The following is a 21,309-nucleotide window of genomic DNA, read 5'->3' as shown; positions in this document are numbered from 1 at the left end:
GTATGTACTTACATGAGTTGACGTACGTACATAAGTACGTACTTATGTAAGTATTCACGTACGTAGGTGTGTAGGTGAATACCTACAGTATATTCATATGTACATAAATACCTTAGTCCGCCTTGGGATACATTTGTCCTTAAGTAAGTACTTGATTGCTTGCTCTCATAAATGCATATGTACGTATTTATGTACAGTATGTACTTGTTTTGGAGGGAAGGGGGAGGGAGAGAAGGAGGGGGAAGGGAGGAGAAAGAGGGAGGGTGTGGTTTGTTTAAATTCAGTCACGTGATCGATCGGTGGTGGCTGATTGGTCGAGTAAATTTTCCCCAGAAAAATCCCTACTCGCTACGAAAGACACTTGGAAGGGAGCCAAATACAGCGTTTGTGAATCGTCCTTGAGGGGTGATCGTTAACTCTCGTACGACGTCGTGCGGCGCTGTCGCCCAGCAGCCGTTGGTGAATCCGGGGCCCGGGATTCACAAACAGCTGCTGGGCGACAGCGCCGCACGACGTCGTACGGGAGTCAACGATCACCCCTCAAGGGCGATTCACAAACGCTGTATTTGGCTCTCTTCCAAGTCGCTTCCGTAGCGAGCAGGGATTTTTCTGGGGAAAATTTACTCGACCAATCAGCAGGCACCGATCTATCACGTGACTGAATTTAAACAGACCACACCCTCCCCCATTCTCCTCCCTCCTCCTTCTCTCCCTCCCTCTTCCCACAAAACAAGTACATACTGTACACAAATAAGTACATATGCATTTACGCAAGTGATTACGTACGTACTCAAGGACAAATGTATTCCAAGGCGGACTAAGGTATTTACGTACATATGATTTTAAGTATTCACGTACGTACGTACGTACGTGAATACTTACATAAGTACATACTTATGTACGTACGTCAACTCATGTAAGCATGCACCTACGTACGTACGTGAATACTAACGTAAGTACGTACGTGAATACCTAGGGAAGTACGTACGTGAATACTTACGTATGTACGTACGTAGGTACGTGAATACTTGCGCAAGTACGTACGTACTTCCGTAAACACGTACATACGTGCGTACGTACATGAATGCGTTAGTACGTACATAGGTGCGTACGTAAATACGTGCATAGGGGTGTACATAAGTACGTATACATGTACGTATGTACTTAAGTACGTACATGGGTGCATTCGTAGGCATATACATACGTTCATATATAAACACATGAGTACGTACTTACGTACGTACATGCGTACGTACTTACGTACGTGAATACTTACGCAAGGACGTACGTATGTACTTCCATAAGCATGTATATACGGGCGTACTTAAGTACGTACATAGGTAAGTACATGAATTCGTTAGTACGTACAGTACATAGGTGTGTATGTAAATACGTGCATGGGTGTGTACGTAGGTACGTATATGGGTGCATAGGTAGGCACGTATATGCATAAACACAAATACATGCGTACGTAATTATGTATGTGGATGTGTACGTAAGTACATACGTAGATCCAGACGTATGTACACAGGTGCGTATGTAAGTACGGTACGTACATAGGTACGCGTACATTCCCTTCATGCCGCACATCTCACAGTTGTTTTGGTCGGGGGTCGTGTAATCGATACAATGTGCCTTTATTTCCGAATCACGATCCTGTAAGGGTGGTCTGGAGGACTCTTAGCGAAAGGGAGACGCTACGACAAAAAATGGCGGCCGACACAGTTCGTGCATGCCGGTGTAACGCCAAAAGGGAGCGGCGCGACCGGTAAGGGAGGCGCCAAGAGCGTGCGGCCGTTTGTGAATCCAGGCCCAGATTTGCCCAGTCCAATGGGCCACGTTTCCATTCGCTCAGCATTCAAGTCCCTGGAATCCTGGCCCTATCTGACATGCCAATAACTTTCACCACGTTCTGTAGCTTCACATAAACGTATCCAATAGAGTCAATCCGGACGCTGTCACGTTAAGAAGGGGTGCGAAATCCCTGATCATGCACTTCTCTATTCATCCAGCCAGCTCGATCTCTTGTCAGGTCCCTCGCCTCACCGACTTCCAGACCTCTCCTCCTCGCACACTCATTGACCATATCCCTCCACCTTCTCCTTGGCCTACCTCGCCTCCTCCCTCCTTCAAATTCGCGCATATGTACCTTTTTCACCACTCAGTTGTTATCCATTCTCTCCACGTGACCATTCTATATCAGTACACTCTCTTCGAGTCAGGTGTCCACAGACTTCCTCACTCCTCATCTTTCACGAATCACATTATTTTGTATCCTATCCACTCTCTGTACTCCACATACATTCTTCAGCAGTCCCAGCTCCACTGCTGTCACTCTTGACTTTTCATTTTCATGCCACACCATAGTCTTACACCCATATGTTAAAGTTGGCACTAACACTCCTTCATGTAAGCCTTGTGCAGCTACACCACTCAAGCCTCTGTTTCTTATCAAGGCCTTCATTGCACCAGCTACTTTCCTTCTTTGTGTCACTCTGCTTTCCACTTCTTTTGCACATTTTCCTCTCTTTTCTGTCACTGTAGTATTTGAACTCTCTCACCAATGCCAGTCTCTCTCCATTCACTGTAACATCGCACTGGGAGTCACGTTCTCTCAATAACCATCACTTTACTCTTTTCTACACTCACTCTCAAGGCACGACGCTCTCTCTCTTTCTCTCTCTCTCTCTCTCTCTCTCTCTCTCTCTCTCTCTCTCTCTCTCTCTCTCTCTCTCACACACACACACACACACACACACACACACACACACACACACACTCAGATATATATATATGGATAGATAGATAGATAGAGGTAGATGGACAGATAGATAAATATAGATATAGATATATAACATGGTATGATACTGACTGAAAAATGAGAGGTTAGCGATCACTTCGAAATCTACTAGTACACTCACTGAAGCCAGGAAGGCATTAATACTTGCATGGCTTTTTTTTTTTTTTTTTTAAGCCTGGAATTTTTGTTAGGACTCCATATTATAATTACAAATCATAATAGATAAATAGATTGATAGAGAGACAGATAGACAGCTCTATGCGAGCCTGGGAAAGGGAAATGATCTTGCAAATTATCTGAGGAAAAGCTGACGACAGATTAGAAAAGAGAGCTCAGAAGGAGGCTAGCGATTGAACCGACAGGTAGTGGAGAGAATGAACAAGAGAAGAGGGGCTCAACTAGACTTATTTATTATATTGTCTCTGTAAGACATACCCTGCTGAACTTAGATTTCTCTGAAGATAATAAATGAAGATCAACTCCTTGTATTCATCTTTAATTCCTACTACAAGAAATCGAGAGTGAGAACTAAACCACAAAACTTCTCTACAAGTAACTACAAAGTCCTTTTTGTGACATTTGGTAGCAGCGAACGTATACGAACCTCGTCTACGAATCAGCAGTGAATTCCTACAAAATATCAAGATTGAAAACAAAAAATACCTCTCACAACCGACAACTCACAACAAGCTCCTGACAGTATTCTCTCCAACCCCCCCTCCGTGTCCCCGATCATCATGCTGATGTAGAGGTGAAGAGGTCACAGGACGCCTTGCCAGTAGTTTAACTAAATACTGATACAAACAATCTTGCAATTTCTACGACGAACCAACGAACTACCGTCTACAATCAACTACAAGTAACAACTCCACGAGTCGTCTGTATAATCTACACGCACCTACAAGTACCGGCAGTCTTCATCCCACAACGAGTATATCACAAGAAAAAAGGACCGAGAATACATCAAGAAAGAAAAAACAAAACAAACAAACGAAGAGAGATTCGACTCACAACTCACAACCACCAGACCTCACCCTCCTCTCTCTGCTACATCCACCCAACCTCCACCGCTGATGCAGGAGTGAAGAGGTCAAGACGATGAAGCAAATACCAAGTCCATATTCACAACTCATCTTACTCACTTATCTTCACTCAAGTTACTCATCGCTACTCATTTACTCACGACAGCTACCAGTGTGGGAAGTCGACGTTACCATACGTGTTTGCTGACAGGACGCCAAGCCGTGTGTCTGACACCCCACAACACGTCAATCAACCCGTGAAGAACGACGCTATCACCACGTGCAACACCACTCACACCATTTCCACCACGGTAAAAATTAGTGAGTTACATAGTTACTTCATTTATACGATACACAGTGATAGACAACACATTTTGCACAAACATATAAAACCTGCTGTATAGTTACAACTTAAATACATATACCTACTTCAATTATCTTCATAATTCAATCATTAAATACTTGCACCAACAATAAATATTCTACACTGTATATATTCATTCATTTATTATAACATTTACTACCATCGAGTGTTACCATTTATACCTACATAAAATACGTGTTTCATACATACAGCTATACATTATTACATCTACAAAGTGATAAAGAAAATATACCATCACAGTTACTCAGTGAGCGATTAAAAGAACTGTATTAAACATTTATTAATTAAAGCTACCTAGTGGAAACATATAAATTAAGTTACAAGGAAAACCAGAAAAAAAAAAATGGCCAACACAAATGACGTTAGCAAGAATGAACATCTTCAACACAATCGTGAAGACAATGATTTCCACACAGTGCTGACACATATATTGCCCATGATAGGTACAAGTGAACAACAAGTCAGTGTATATAGTTAATACTATATATAGTGTATATCAGTGTATATAGTTAATACTGTATATAGTGTATATATATTTTTTTTATATAAAATAACAAAATATGGGGCTATATAATATCATTTTCAGTAATATCTGTGCAATATAAACTAAACCTTAAAAAAGGGTCCCTAGGAAATTAGCCAGCAATTATGCAGCCATGAACAACACAGAAAAAGCGTTGACAAACGAAGAAAAACAAACTATAGAGAATCAGTACATACAAAAAAAAAAAAGAAAAAAAAAGAAAAAGAAATAGAGTAAGATCACATAACAAACAAATGAAAATAAGTGTAAGTGTTACTACAAATGCCAAAATACCACATAAACTACAAACAAACAAGCAAATTGTTGTCTCCACAAGCTAGTGGCATGGCACATCATATCATCGACCGCAGGATGATCGGATTCAATGTCAGGACTGCAATTATTACAATTATGTAACTACAAACGATATGTAACAATTATGTAACGACAAACGATTGCATTATGTTACACTTGCTACAATTATGTAACAACAAACAATATGTAACAATTATGTAATAGTTGCATTAACAAGATGTAACTTTTATGTAACTTTAACTGCAATTATGTAACTACAAACAATATGTAACAATTATGTAACAGTTGCATTAACAAAATGTAACTACAATTATAAGGCCAACACAATTATGCATTACCACAATATTATGTAACAATTCATAAAATGTTACAATTATGTATTACCACAATGTTACTACAATATTATGTCATACAGTTATACCACAATTCTGTATTACCAGACTCATACAAGTTAGGTGAAATATTAGACATTACTAAAAGGATAACTCAATATGTAATGTAATAACCTAGCAGTATTACCATTGCACAATTATATGCGTATGTCTGTTATACATACACATCTTACAATATGTCATACAACAACCATTGCATTTATTCAAATATGTATACAACTTGTTTAAAATGTAATATTACTTGATCATTGCAATTTACTATGAATATTATATGTATACAATATTATAATCAATATTATGTACTAATAGTTTAGCATATGTCAATGATAATTGCTGTCGGAGGACCTTCAGCGGCGCGGCCGAGCATATGTTAGGACTCCATATTATAATTACAAATCATAACAGGTAAGTAGATAAATAGATTGATAGAGAGACAGACAGAAGCAGGAAGTCAGATGATGAGAAGGTACTGTGTCTGCGAGAATCGAGCAATGCTAAACATGCTTACACACTCTTAACTCAAGGAATGCTTTATAGGCACACGACAGTGCCTCGTGACCATACACACACATACACACATACTCACACACAGGCTTCTAGAACTTTCCAACCACAGTGTAACACACGTGACACGACCCCTGCTACACCAGAATTTAGGAAGCAGAGGCAGAAGGAGACAGGCCATAGAATCGGCAGGTAGTAGGGAGAAAGGCTTAGGAACTTGGAAGAGAGAGAGAGAGAGAGAGAGAGAGAGAGAGAGAGAGAGCGAGACAGGGAGGTAGCAGGCGGCACTCTACTTAACTTCACTCGTGTGTGAGAGACTTTGTTAATATTTCCAAGACAAATAAAAATAGTCCCATACTCATCTTTACCTCTCCTGTCATTGCATGGCAAATGGGAACGAAGATTATCTACTTACAAAGTTACTCACGTATAACAACCGCTCGTCCACAAGTTCAATATATATATAACTTCTCTACAAGTAATCACAAAGTTCTTTTTGTGACATTTTGCCCATTTTTCTGTACCTGAATCGTATCATACCGTACTTCGAGGAAAATATTGCACTGTAATTCCTTCCATACAGTACATTTTGTCTGAGTATCAACTGTACCGTGCCGTACTTCGTACCATACCATACCGTAATGCCGGCCTTGCCCACTCCACCCATTTGCCCCATCAAGTATGCGCACTCCACCAGTCCATCCCATCCACTCTGCCATCCCTGCCTGTCCGCCCACCTGTTCATCAACCCACCCAGCATATCCACCCTTCCTACCTTGCCTACCCATCTCACCCAGCTAGTCTTCCCCACCAATCCTCCCCATTGACCCTGCCCACTCATCTTATCCACCCCACCCACCCTGCCTATCCTTCCTATCTACCTTACTGACCCTAACTATCCGTTCACCAACTTACCCATCCGACCCCCAGGATTGAACCAGAAACAGAATGGCTTCCAAGTTCACACACACACACACACACACACACACACACTTACACACTTACTTACTTACTTAAATAAAGCTGTCCTTCTGCTACAGAAGACGGCGGCTACTACAGTATACTCACTGTGATGGTATGTTTCTCAGTCTTTGGTGCCAACGTGTGTAGCAGTGCAAACCAATTCTGGATCCGCAAACCTGGCCACACAGTTGGCGTGTTAAGTCCGGGTTGCTGGGAGAAATCTGTTTTGGTTGTACCTCTGTTGTCTATGCTCTTCTCTGGCCAGGTTCCGAGCTTCTTCTTGATGAAAGGTTCCTACTTTGCAGAGGGCTCGCCATTGTTTTCTGTTAGAGGCATTGGTTTCAAAATCTTTTGGTATGATGTTGCATTTTTTCAGGGATGTCCTTTTATGATCTTTTTATCTCTTCTTCTGTCCCCCCTGGGCTGCGACGTGCTGCAGGGAGTTGACCATACTGAACCTGGCGGGGAAGGCGGTGCTCAGGCATACGGGACACGTGTCCCGCCCGTCTGAGCTGTTTCTTTGCCAGCATGGTTTCTATGTTGGTTGACTTTACCCGTTGAAGAATTTGTGTGAGGGACTTTATCCTCCCAAGTGAATCCTAGGGTGCCCTGTAAGCATCGGATGTGAAAAGACACAAGCTGTTTGATGTGATGCTGGTGAGCAGTCCAGGATTCAGCACCGTATAAGAGGGTGAAAAGGCATACAGCTGTATAAAGTGATACCTTTGTCTCGATTCTCAATTTCGTGTTTTCAAAGACTATGGATCTGAGACGCCCCCAAAAGGCTGAGGCGTGATTGATTCGTGCAAGGACTTCTGCATTAATGTTATGTTTATTACTTCCAAGGTAGGTAAAAAAAAACTCCACCTGTTTTACAATTTCGCCATTTATCTAATATGCAACAGGCTCTGCTGTATTTTTTCTTTCAGATACTGTTTCTGTTTTATTGACCTTCACACACACACACACACACACACACACACACACACAGATCCTAGCTGCGGTGCCTTCATTGTAAAGTTTTCGGTCTCTGCTATTGCGTCTTTGTCAGGGGGAGATAAGCTGATATTCTTTCGTTGATCCTTTGGGTACAGTTTAACCCTTCAGTATGATGACAGCCTTTTCACTTATTCCTGCTACAGTCAGATGATTTTTATTCAGCTTGAGGAAGATCCATCATGCAGCCAAAGGGTTTGAAACAATCTTTATTGACCTCATAAAACGATGACCACTTTGCATGTTATTGTTGTGACCACCAGAAAATCATATCAAACTGAGATGAGATTTTTCACAGTGATGGGGGTTAATGAACTTGATCGATGCATTACAAACTTTGGTATAATGGTGTACAACCCAACCGCTCCAAGAATATCTCAGTTGTACAAAAACGTCCGTATTTGCCAAAATGAAACACATATAGTGTGTCAACAGCAGCAAAAAAGATAATCGATGTTATTCAAAACCCTGTATTAGTTTTATGTTATCTGAACAAATTCGTTTCTTCTGCGGGCTGAGTAGAGCGTTACGTCAGACCAAGATTGAGAGACCTACAGGTTAACTCACTTCGCGCCTAAAACGCGACCATTCGTGCGCATGACGTCACAGGGCCCCCTCCGCCGGCGTGAACTGCACAGATGAAGGCGGGAATTTCCTCATCACTCTACTAAACATTTGATTTGGTCTCCACAGCGAACAGTTACAGTGAAGTATGCCGAGTAATTGTGCAGTGTTTGGCTGTAACTCCAGCTAGAGAGAGAGAGAAAAAAAATATTCCATTAATTTCCACCATTTCCCCAAAATTGATGATGTAAGAAGCAAGTGGGTTCATCTCTGCAAGAGAGGTGACAGAACTGATCCAAGCACGGCACGGATATGCAGTCTCTACTTCGAAGATTCTGCAATTCAAAGAAATCTTCAGTATGTGCTGCTTGGCCTTCCACTACCAAAAGGCCATGTAAGGTTAAAGGATGACACAGTTCCAACCCTTCTGCTACCACTGTCAAATCAAGGTAAGCCTGCTTGATGTCCCTGACTTTTTTCCTTTTTTTTTTTTTGTTAGCCCACCGGTATATTAGTTAGCCTACCAATGTATTTGTCTACAGGTAATTTAGGTATCCTGACAGTATAATAACAAGCCTACCAGTGCAAGGTTCATAAGAATATATTGTGGTATCAAGACAATATTGGTGGAGAAAGTGTTGAAGTTAGGTACTGTTGACGGGCAGTGCAGTGGCATCTTTTTTAAAAGTTAACCTGGGTACTACCAAATTGTTCTTAGCTTGGCAAAGCTCTACTCTTAATGAAGGGGTTATTGAAGACTGTAACTAATCCCTCAAGTTTGCAGTCTCTCATGTGAACGACTACAAAAATGGAATAGAAGATACGCTACTGTAGTGAAGGGATTAAAGAAGAAGCAATGTATTCTTGATAAGAGAGGAAGAGGTGAGCTGTGTGAATGGTGTACTGTACCTGTAGCCTATAACTGAAACTGTTTCACTGTTTAGCAAAAATACTGACTGCTATGCGACGCATTATGTTAGTAAAGGTAAGTTATTTCAGAAAGTATACGGTATTACAGTGCAGGTTACAAGAATTTTATTTACTGTCTCTGTCATTCAGCTTAAAATTTTTAAAATTGATTTATTGAACACTTCATTGCTGTGTCATTAAAGCAAACTGATAACCTTGGTAGCTTTTCACAACACTAAAAAAAGTACCAATGCACATTTCATTTAAAATAATCTGACTCTGCAGGTGATGAAAAATGACATGATACTACAACATTTGCTGCTCATCTTTCATGAGAATGAAGGCTATATTACAAGCTCTTAACATTACTGTAATCCCATTGTATGCAGTACAGTATAATAAGAACTGTTATTACTGCATAGGTATGCATTTTCGCATAAATACTGATAAATCATCTAGAGGTGTCATGCGTGCTGCAGCCGGGCACTTGAATTATTTGTATTCCCGATCATATTTTACCAAGAAATAGTTGGATTTTTTATTTGTTTTTATACTGCTAGAAAGCTGAGACTTTGTAGAACACGATGGAAGGTAAATGAAAGTGATATTCCATAAAATAAAATAATTCTGACGAGTAACAATTGAAAGAGCACAAAAATGCCCTGGTGTCTTTTACTTTCCTGATCATATTTCACCATGAAATATTTGTATTTTCAGAGTTGTTCTTATGTCATTATAAAGGGGAGAATTAGTAGAACATGACAAAAGAAAAGAGAAATTGATATTGTATAAAATAAAAGTTTCGGCGATTATAATTTGAAAGAGGGCATAAGAATCCATCCTTACACACGATTTGTCTCCTTTCTTTTCATTTTTTAAACACGAAATAATTGTTTTTTCGGATCTGTTTTTATACCATGAGAAGGATGAGACTTTGTAGAACACAATGCAAGAAACACGAAAATCATATCGCATAAATTAAAAATAGTTCTTATTAAGAGTCACTCATACAAACTCAGTGGACTGGCCGAGGTGAGGGGGCTCTGTGACGTCATCACAGCCCAGCTGGATGCGCGCGAGTTAACCTGTAGGTCTCTCAATCTTGTGTCAGACAAACCTGATATGTATCATTTGGAAATAGGCTAGTAAAGATGATGATGATGATCTCCCTTTATCCTCTGGTCCCACTTTAGCGGGCCAGAGTTATCCCATTGAACCTGCAACTCGGATGATTTCAGGGTAAAGTGAAGACTGGGTACCATCCTCTGATGCTCATTGGAGGCACATTATCTAACCTCATGCCAATATGCATTTTCATATATCACGTAACTATTCATATGATTTCAGGAGGTTGACTTATACAGCTTCCTTATTAACATATTTTCTCATATACTACGCTAGTATTCTTATCGTAGGAGGCTTACGATCATATTGTTCTTGTCAGAGGCTTTATTAATAATGCACGTGATCATTTAATCATAGCAGAAGGATTACTAACACGGCTGCTTTTCGAGTTATTTCATTATATAGCACGTTAATCCTTTTGTTATCAGAAGAGGCTCACTACCTTCTCTTTCCTACAAGTGCATTTCTCTAAATGCCACGTTAATAATCTCGTCAGTAAAGGAAGCTCACTCAAGTTTCTTTATTTTAACTTAGCCCAGATTTCGTCCTCTTGCAGTTTCCTTCACGTAGCTCAGTGGCAGGAAAAGACAATACTACGGCTCTTCATCCTTTCCATAGTACTTCTTCGTCACAAGCTTTATATTCTACTGTTAATTTATTGTTACAACTCAGAATTATATAAGATTTCAGTTTTAGCTTAGGTTAAATTAAAAACAGTATTTTAGCTTAGGTTAAATTTAAAGCAGTATTATACTTCATCTCAGCTATTTCTTCATAAGTTGTTAGTACTCATGTCATTACATGAGATTCACCGACATGTCTTTCATAAAGGTAAGTATTTATAATGGACACAATAGAATTATCGTCATATTGGGAAGCTTTAATTGCTAACACTTCTTTGCCAGCTTGTGTTTTCATAATGGAAGTTAATATTCTTGTCATCAGCGGACGATCACTAGCACATTTTTCTTGTTAGTCAATTCTATCTATCTATCTATCTATAGCCCGACGCCCTAATCCCGCAAAGGGTGGCCGCAGACAAAACGCCTCCAAGTCACTCTGTCACCCACCATTTGACTCCCCCCCCCAACTCACCCCCCCCTCCCTCATATACCTCTCAACTCCATCCCTCCACCTCATCCTCGGTCTACCCCTCCCTCTCCCTCCCTCCACCTCACCTACATACACCCTCTTAGTCAGTCTTTCATTCTCCATCCTCTCCACATGTCCAAACCACCTCAGTGTATTTCTCCTAATCTTTTCAACCACATCCACATCTACCCCACAACGTTCCTTCACTTCTTCATTCGTCAACCTGTCCCTCCATGTCACTCCACATGCTCCTCTCAAGTAACTCATTTCCACTGCTCTCACTCTTGACTTGTTCCCCTCTTGCAAGGTCCACGCCTCGCTTCCATACGTCAGGGTAGGGATCACAATACCATCATGCAGTGACTTCTGAGGTTCCAGACTCACCTCCCTATTTCTCATCACTGCTTTCAGTGTGCCAACAACCTTCCTTCCCTGCTGTACCCTTTCACGTACTTCATCCCCCAAAGTTCCATCCTTACTCATCACACTACCCAAGTACTTGAATGCACTCACATTCTCCATATCCTCACCATCCAACCTCACTGCACACTCTGTGACTTCATTCCTCTCAAACACCATAACTTTACTTTTGTTTACATTAACTTTCAGCTTCCTCCTCCTACACACTGTCCCAAATTCATTCACCAAACCTTGCAACTCCCATTCATCTTCACTCAACAATACTGTATCATCAGCAAACAGCAACACCGGAAGCTTCCAAATCTCACCCTCATTCATTAGGGCCACCCCGACATCCACTGCCCTACCTTGTACCTCCTTTACGACCCCATCCATATATATATTAAACAGCCATGGAGACATTACACACCCCTGTTTCAGTCCCACATTGAGATCAAAGAACTCACTCAGCTCTCCATCCACTCGCACCGTAGCCCTAGCTCCCTCGTACATACTCTTCACAGCACTCAACAATTTCCCCTCCACTCCATATATTCTTAATACCTTCCACATACCTTTCCTATCTATTCTGTCATAAGCTTTCTCCAAGTCCATGAAGGCAGCGTACACTTTCCTTCCCTTCTCTAGATACTTCTCCACTAAACATCTTAGAACAAATATCTGATCTACACACCCTTTTCCCTTCCTAAATCCCCCCTTGTTCTTCTCCAACTAGCTCCTCTGTCATATGCCTAACCCTATCAATGAGTATTCTACCATATATTTTACCAGTCACACTAAGAAGGCAAATACCCCTATGGTTACCACATACTTTCTCTCTCCCTTTTCCTTTGTACAGAGGAACAATTATACCCTGATTTCCAGTCCTCTGGAACCCTTCCCTCTTCCCAAGCCAATCTACACAACTTCCATATCCACTCCACAACAATCTCACCCCCATACCTAAGCATTTCACCACACACTCCATCAATTCCTGGGGCCTTTCCCAGCTTAATCTTCTTCATCGCTTCCACTACTTCCGACCTACTGATCTCTTCCTGCCTCCTCTCATCTCTTCTTCTCCCAGCCATTCCCCAACCACTTATACTCACACTGCTCTCACTCTCTACCTTCAACAAATCCTCAAAGTGCTCCTTCCATCTCCTCAATTTCTCTCTCTTCTCCACCAACAATCTATTATTCCTATCTTTCACTCCCCTACTATTTCCCCTTTCACACTGCCTTACTTTCTTTACCTCCTTCCAAAACAATTTCTTACTCTCCCTCCATTTCACACTCAGATTCCTCCCAAACTCTTCATCCACTTTCTTCTTACTCTCCTTCACCAGTCTCTTAACCTCCCTTCTCCTGCTCACATATACCTCTCTCTTCTCTCTCTCATCTTCTCCCCTACCTCTACTCGCCAACCATTCACCATATGCCTTCTTCTTTTGTTCCACAGCTCGTTTCACCTCATCATTCCACCATGCTGTCCCTTGCACACCCTTGCATCTCCTCCTCACTCCACAAACCACCTCACACGCTGCGCTTATCTCTTCCGTGAATATCTTACATACGTCTTCCACCCCTTCCATCCGCTCTAGCTCATACCTTTTTTTTTTGATAACTTGTGCATACTCTCACTGGTACAGTCGGCCTAAGAAGTGACGGCGGAATATCCAGAAATTTTCGGTCAGCGATAGTGCACAGACTCTTGCTTATATCTCGACGAGGTGAAACCAAATACGTAAAATTGTTACAAAAAACATTAAATCAATGCTAAAGTACCTGTATATTTCAAAGTTGTAGGAAGTAGTTCGTTAGTTACGATACTAGGAAATCCTAAACGGAACTAATTGAAATTTCACAACTATCGCTCAGGGACAGTCAGGAATAATTTGTGGAGTTCAAGTCTATTATGGTAACGCGCAATAATTTTATAGTAACGTAAGACTGAACAAAAGGGAGCTTCAATAAACAATTAAAATTAATAATTATTATTTATAAAATAATTTCCATTACAATACTAGGAAATAATTTAAAGTCATTCATTTCCGTTTCCAATGTCTCCATGGACGACGACAGAAAGCGGGAAGGCGGCGCAAGCCAGTAAGCTATTTTAAATGTTTCGATCAACACGCACGAAAGGAGATAACATTTACTCAAAGATATGAAGTTATTACACTGCCTTTGGCCAGTTTTCCATCAAGAAAAATCTCTGGATTATTTAATTTATGCCAGAGGGCTATCGGTGAAAGAAGTATATATATAAAAAAAAAAAAAAAACGAAATTTCCCTAGAGTCCGAGCTCCTTGCAGAATGCTAACTTCTGTCGTAGTCTGATATCCTCAGTGCATAATCGATTAGCAAGAGTAATAAAATGCAGAGGTTCATAAACAAATCATTGAGTTCAAAACTTCCAAATCTACATTTTCTGTTCAGCTGGACATTACAGTTTATTTAAAAAGACAGATATTAAGGTTGAAAGATGGAGTAAAGAGTGCGTGCATTTGCACTGCAAGAGCTTATGACCTCATGTTTTGGTCCAGTTGATTGCCTAGTGTAAGAGAAAAAGGCAGAATCTGTCATACCTCCTTACAAGTAAAAATAATTTTGCATCAGTTGGGAATAAAGTTGCTAATTATAATTATTATTGGCGAGAGAAAGACGGAATAAAAGGCAGTACGGTCTTGCTGCTACCGCAGGTAGGGCATCATTACGAATAATAATTTCATTGTTATGGCATCCTTATTGTTGCTGTATCATCACCATGTGGAGAGGATGGAGGGTGAAAGACTGACGAAGAGAGTGTATGTGAGTGAGGTGGAGGGGGAAAGAGGGAGGGGGAGGCCGAGGATGAGATGGAGAGATGGGGTGGAGAGGTATATGAGAGAGGGGGGTGTGAGTTGGGAGCAGGGGAGTGAAATGGCGGGGGACAGGGCGACTTGGAGGCGATTTGTTTGTGGCCACCCCAAACGGGATTGAGGCGTCTGGCAATAGATAGATAGATAGATAGATCATCACCATAGCATTTGAAAATAAAGCAGTGTATTACAGTCACTAGAATTTTCCTTAACTGGTCTTCAAAACTGGAGCATCTGTATATGAAAACATGGCACACAAATAAGGAACACGGAGTTATAGGCCTACTACCACCACGCGCGGATTAATACATTTCACATTCATTCAAATCGGGAAAGGTAACTATATAAGTGTTAACTTCTAATGTATCACTGCTTCCTGTTATTCATTTTACATCATTCTTAGCGTGGTCATTTTTTATTTGATATGACGTGATGAAGGCATTTAATATTTACCTTATATTCACTGTTTCATTGAAAGTATGGCACTGCAGAGTGACCGAAGCAATCTGAAACTCTGCCATCACTTCTTGGGGCGACTGTACGTGTGCATGAAAGTGTGTCTGTATACAGTATATGCATGGAAGTGTGTGTGTGTGTGTGTGTTTGTGTGTGTGTGTGTGTTTGTGTGTGTGTATATATATATATACATATATATATATATATATATATATATATATATATATATATATATATATATATATATATATACGGCCTTAATGACCAGGGGTTTGGCCCCAATGGTCGATAGGCCAGAATAATTAAAAAAAAAAAAAATACCAGCATCTCCATCTCCCCTTACCAGTTGCATTCTTCATTTGAAACGTAAATATTCCGTGTAACTTATCTCGTCATTACGTGAGGTCCAGTTTTGAGTAAATTGTCTGATGGTAGAAAAAGAAAATCTAATGAAAATAATTATAATGAAAGAAAAAGGAGCTATTATTGCTAACCACATCACTCAGGGAGATCTGTAAAATTATTTGACAAAAACAAAAATGTAATTATAATAAAAAGGGTGTCACTGTACCCTAGGAGTTAATGGAGAAAGTGTCTAACCAGTTCGTTACTAGAGGTCATTTTTAAGCCGCATAATATAGGCTGGTACATGAAAAAACAAATTAATTATAAGTCATGGCAGTGGAAGGGTTGATGCAATGTGTATCGGCACAATAAAAATCTATCAAATGCAAGAGAATAAGATGCTACATGCAAAATTAGTTGCAAAGGAAAAGGTGCTAGGATGGCCACTAAATTCCGCATGAGCACAAGACTCTCTTTCATTTCTCAAAGAGGAGAAGTACTTCTTAGATTTTTGGTCGTCAAGAACTCAAATTCCTTGCCTCGTGGGCCTGGGACACTTTCTAGCACTTCTTCCATAGCAATTTAGTTTGCATATGTTATCTTAATATACTCGTGCAAGTTAGTAGACATTTTCAACGTCGATGAAATTTGCATTAATACCCGAAATATTAACGTGTCATATGCGGGAAGAGGTACTAGGGAGTTTCTGAACCCAGCAAAAATATGGCGCTGGGAACACTACTGCTGGAAGCGAAAATAAAAGGAACTGGTCAACCTTGATGTACGCGTTCAGTCCCCGTCGATAATTTCCTTTCACGTGTGAGGTTCTAGTCAAATGAAGCAAGATTCCAGCCCATTGGTCTACTGATGACAAATTTAATGCAGTCCCTGTTGGTTCTTATGACTACGCATACGGACTTCTTAATTCCCTAATTCTTGGAAAGTAGTCAATATCCACCCAGTTCCGAAGAAAGGAAGTTCCTCTGACCCTCTGACTCCAGACCGAGAGCTATCACATCTCTTGGTAAAGTATTTGAGATTGTAATTAATAAGCACACTGTTAAACAACTTGAATCTAACAACATAATTAATGACAGACAGTATGGCTTTCGCCACGAAAGATCCACTTTTGATATACTCAGTCTCGTGACTTATACCATATATCAGTCAATGACTAATATGGGGAAACCCATGCAGTAACCCCATGATATTTCTAAAGCTTTTGAAAGAGTGTGACACCGTTCGCTGCCATCTAAACTCCTTTGCTAAGGCCTATCATCTTTTGTTCCACTGATTTCCTCATATCTCAGCCACAGAAGTATCAGAGTAAAAGTAGATGATGTATATTCCATTTTTCCACTGGATTAATGCCAGCTTGCCACAAGGATCAGTCCTGGCTTCAACCCTATTCCTAATTAATATTAATTATCTCTTCTTTGTCACCCATAATCCCATTTACTCATATGCAGAAGACTCTACACTTTTGCAATTCATTCACATTTAAACACCCATTCACAAAGTTTAACATAATTATCTAACTCACAACTCAGTACAGCAATCTCCATAAATCAAAACTTATCTAAGATCACTGAATGGGGACAAAATAACATTGTCTCATTTAACGCTAGGAAAACCACATATCTACAGTTTACTTATTGACAGATATTCCCTGATTCCTATATTACCTTCAGTGCTACTAATATTCCTTCCTCTTAAAGCATTGCAATTTTCGGCGTTTCACTTAACAGTACCCTCAGCTGGATCTCTCATGTTAGACCGCTTGCTAAAATCACTTTAAAGAAACTAGGATCATTGTATAGAATCCGTAACTTCTTCAGTGATGAGCAGTTAGCTATAACTTGCAAACTTGTGCGCTCTCAGCTGGAATATTGCTCACTCTTGTGTAGTGGTTGTGGGGAGGTTGCACTAAAACAACAGGCCAAAATTCAGAACGAAACTATTAGACTTGATAATAACCCTGCTATAACAAATGAACTACCTTCGCTGCAGGTAAGGAATGCTGCCTCCCTTGCATTATTTTCCAGGCACTTTTATGGTAAATGCTCAGACGTAGTTGCACCCACTGTGCCACCCCTCCACTCCTTCCCCCGCGCTACATGGGCATGTGGTAGCTCATGACTGGACTGTCACACTGCGTTATTGTAGAACTTCTGCCTGTCAGATTTTTATTTATTTGCCTGACTGCAGCTCTTTGGAACTCGCTTCCCCAAACTGGTTTCCCGCCAGACTTCAACCTACGACTGTTCAAGTCCAGCTGTTACAATTTTTTTATGAATGGAGGACGTCTGCTACCTTGCGTATGGATTTTTTTTATTCTTTTGTTTTTCCTTCCTCTATTCATCTTCTGTAAATACATATGTATGTATATATATATATATATATATATATATATATATATATATATATATATATATATATATATTGTAAAGGTAATGTGAGGTAGGAATTGAAGCATAAAATTATTCGGAATAGAGCTGAGCAATAACTTTTTTCTCTCTCATTCCAAACTTGCTCTGTGGCCCGAGGTGTATGGTGCTCTAAGCCTCAGTGTGGACCAAGTTTGAAGCCTGGATTGTCCATGAACATGTCGGAAGTTCTAAAGCGCTCAGGTCCCGGAGCCTGGAAGTTTAATAAGGGGATCTTGGTGACTTTGAGCAAATGTGAGTATGCTTGGTTGGTGTGGGTGTTCTTGGATAAGCGTGGTTGTGAATGAATAGTTTTGCATGTGCCTGGTTAAGCTTTCATGCTGCTGTAGGTGTGAGTGTCTGAAATGTATGCATTTTTAGAGGCTGGAAGATTGCTCTGCACGGTTGTGGGTCAGTACAATGGGAACTGCAGACCTGGGGAATAAAGGTGTGTTATCATTTGAATGTCCGTCAGTACTGTAAATTGATAAGATGGTAATGATGCACATTCAATGAAATTTGGTCCTGGTCGGACCAACATTCCAGCATCCTTTCAGTATTATACACTATGTGATTAGCAGTCATTTGCGTTCGAGTGAATGAGTATGGGGCCCAGCTTGAGGCAATAGTTTTTGTCAGATGAAATGCAAACTACAAGGCATGATTTCAGGCTTACCTACTTGTAATCAATCTCACGACTCTGCAGTTAAACAGCTCTAAGGATTGGCAAGTGATACAAGACAAAACCTCCAGCAGTATACGTTCTCACAAACATTACTGCAGGCGTTCAGTCGTCATCAACACTACAGAACTATAACAAAAATTGTTATCTGACTGGATGATTTATGAGCTGCTGTCAGCAAGCAATACTCTTTATAACTGACTCACGTTAATTCCTCAAGGCTGTTTCACAGTGGGATATTTCTGCATAAATCTTAAATGTTACAAAATTTCTCTCTTCATCAGCTCTATTATCTGTCGATGTTGGAGTTCCAAAGTTGATCTGAAACATTAAATAGTGGCAGACATCATAAGCAATTATTTATAGAAGTCAAGTGAAACTCTTCCCTTTATGTCAGATATATGACCAACATTACAATATTTTCCTGGGTCTTTTATTCTTTGTAGATTAAAAATATCAGGTATTTAATTGCGATACTTAAGTACATTAATGTCCTAATTTATTAATCATTTCGATGTTTTCCTCTCCTGGGCATTGGTTTTTCATAAATCTCTTCCTCCTCCCTCTTTTCGAATCACCACTGCAGCAGTTGTTTTGTTTTTCTCCGTCAGGCTCATTTTCATCGCAATAGAATGAGAATCCAGTTGCCTGGTCTATATCTGCCATGAATTCTTTATGATTTATGCGAATGTAAATACATTCCACGAATGCATGGCTCGTGTGCATTGAGTATGATGGTATCCTTTAGTGTCCACACAGATTTTGTGGACAGTAGATAGAAAATATAGGGATAATGATCCGAGCTTTACAGTGTCTTTAATTGATCTGGCACAAAAAAAAGGGGCAATAATTATGCAACTTTTTACAGTAACTTTAAAGGATTGGTGGCATTGTCCTTTCATCATTCCTTGCACCGCACCGATGCACTGGTGTTGCGAAGTGTGGGAGGTCACCCAGCTGATCTGCTTCATGATATTCAGGTTCCCAGAAGAGTTCACAGGCAGGGTTGGTGGTAAAGTACAGAATGGCAAAGCAAGATCAATGGTGAGGCTGAAAGGGGCGTAAGTAGGAATGGTGATGAGGTAAGGAGAGGCAGAGACAGGATAGGTGATTAAGCAGGAGGAAGCAGAGGCCGGATTAGTGCTTAGGAATGGGTAGGCAGAGGCAGGCCTGGTGGTGACGTGGGGACAAGCAGAGGCAGGATCGGTGGTGAGATAGGAACAGGAAGAGGCAGGATTGACGGTGAGGCAAGGAGAGGCAGAGGAAGGATCTGTGGTGAGGTGGGGATAGGGAGAGGCAGGACTGATGATGAAGCTGGCAGAGACGGACTCTGGTGGTGAGTCAGACAGAGGTGAACGCTGGTGGTGAGGCAGACGAAGGTAAACTCTGGTAGCAAGGCAGGGACGGGCAAAGGCAGGCTTAGCGGTAAGGCAATAAAATGTGGAGGCAAGGGCAGCGTGGGGAAGGGAGAGGAGAAGCGAGAATATAAATATAAAGAAATATAGGGAAGAAATAATGTTGGGGAAAGGAAGAGAGAAATGGGAGAGAAGACAATCCTGTGGAGGAATGGGGGGAAGGAATATAAGAGAGTGTGGGAGGGAGAAAATGGAGGGAGCAGAGAGTAGTTTCGTAGAAGAATGGAGGACAGGAGGGAGGAAATGAATGAAGATAAGGGGGGGTGAGGAAAGAAAAGGAGAGGAAAACAATACTGTGAAGAACAAAGGGAGGGAGGGATGGAAGGAGGGAGGAAGAGAGGAGGTATGGCAGGAATGTTGCAGAGAGAAGGAAAGGACACTAAAGCAATCTTTCAGATGAATGGAGGGCGGAAGGGAGGGGGAGAAGGAATGCAAGATTATAAGGTGAATAAAGAGAACAGAAGATAAAAGGAAGGAAAGGGAGAGGCAGGCAATCTTGCGGAGGAATGGAGGGAGGAAGGAATGAAGGTAATCCTATCAGAGCTTCATATTGACCCTTGACCACCGCCGCCTTTGTCACTTTCCTCTCACTTTCATCTCCTTTTCAATATCTTTCATCTCCTTTTCAATACCTTTCATCTCACTTTCGCTTTCTCTCCCTCCTATTTTATCATTTTTATGCTACTTTCGCTAGCTTTCATTTTCATCCCTCTATATCACTGTAGATAGCTTTCACCCTCATTTTTTTTTAACTTTCACTTCCTTTTCACTTGTTCTACTTCCCATCCTAACTCTTTACATGTCACCGTCACTAGTACATCATCTCTGTCTAATCATCCTTGTCTCACTTTCGAATAATTTCAATTTCACTTGCATATTTTGACTGAGGCCCATCTTACCTCTGCCATTTTCTTCTGTCTCTCGCTAAGCTTCCGTCTCTCGTCACAGCTTTCACTAGGCACCCGTTTCATCTTCATCCTTTTCCCTAACCAGACATTGAAAAAAAAAAAAAATAGAAGTTCATCAAACACCTATACAATCACCCTGTTTCCTGCCTCAGAGGGGCTTGGCAGTGTGTCCGAGCGTCTCAGAGCAGCCATTGCCAGCCTGATGAGCCTGGTTTAGTGTACTA

The sequence above is a fragment of the Coenobita brevimanus genome, chromosome 111, assembly GCF_032717465.1.
Source record: "Coenobita brevimanus isolate Jiangsu-jjx chromosome 111, ASM3271746v2, whole genome shotgun sequence".
In the NCBI taxonomy this organism is placed as follows: Eukaryota; Metazoa; Arthropoda; class Malacostraca; order Decapoda; family Coenobitidae; genus Coenobita; species Coenobita brevimanus.
This window is presented reverse-complemented; position numbering follows the sequence as displayed.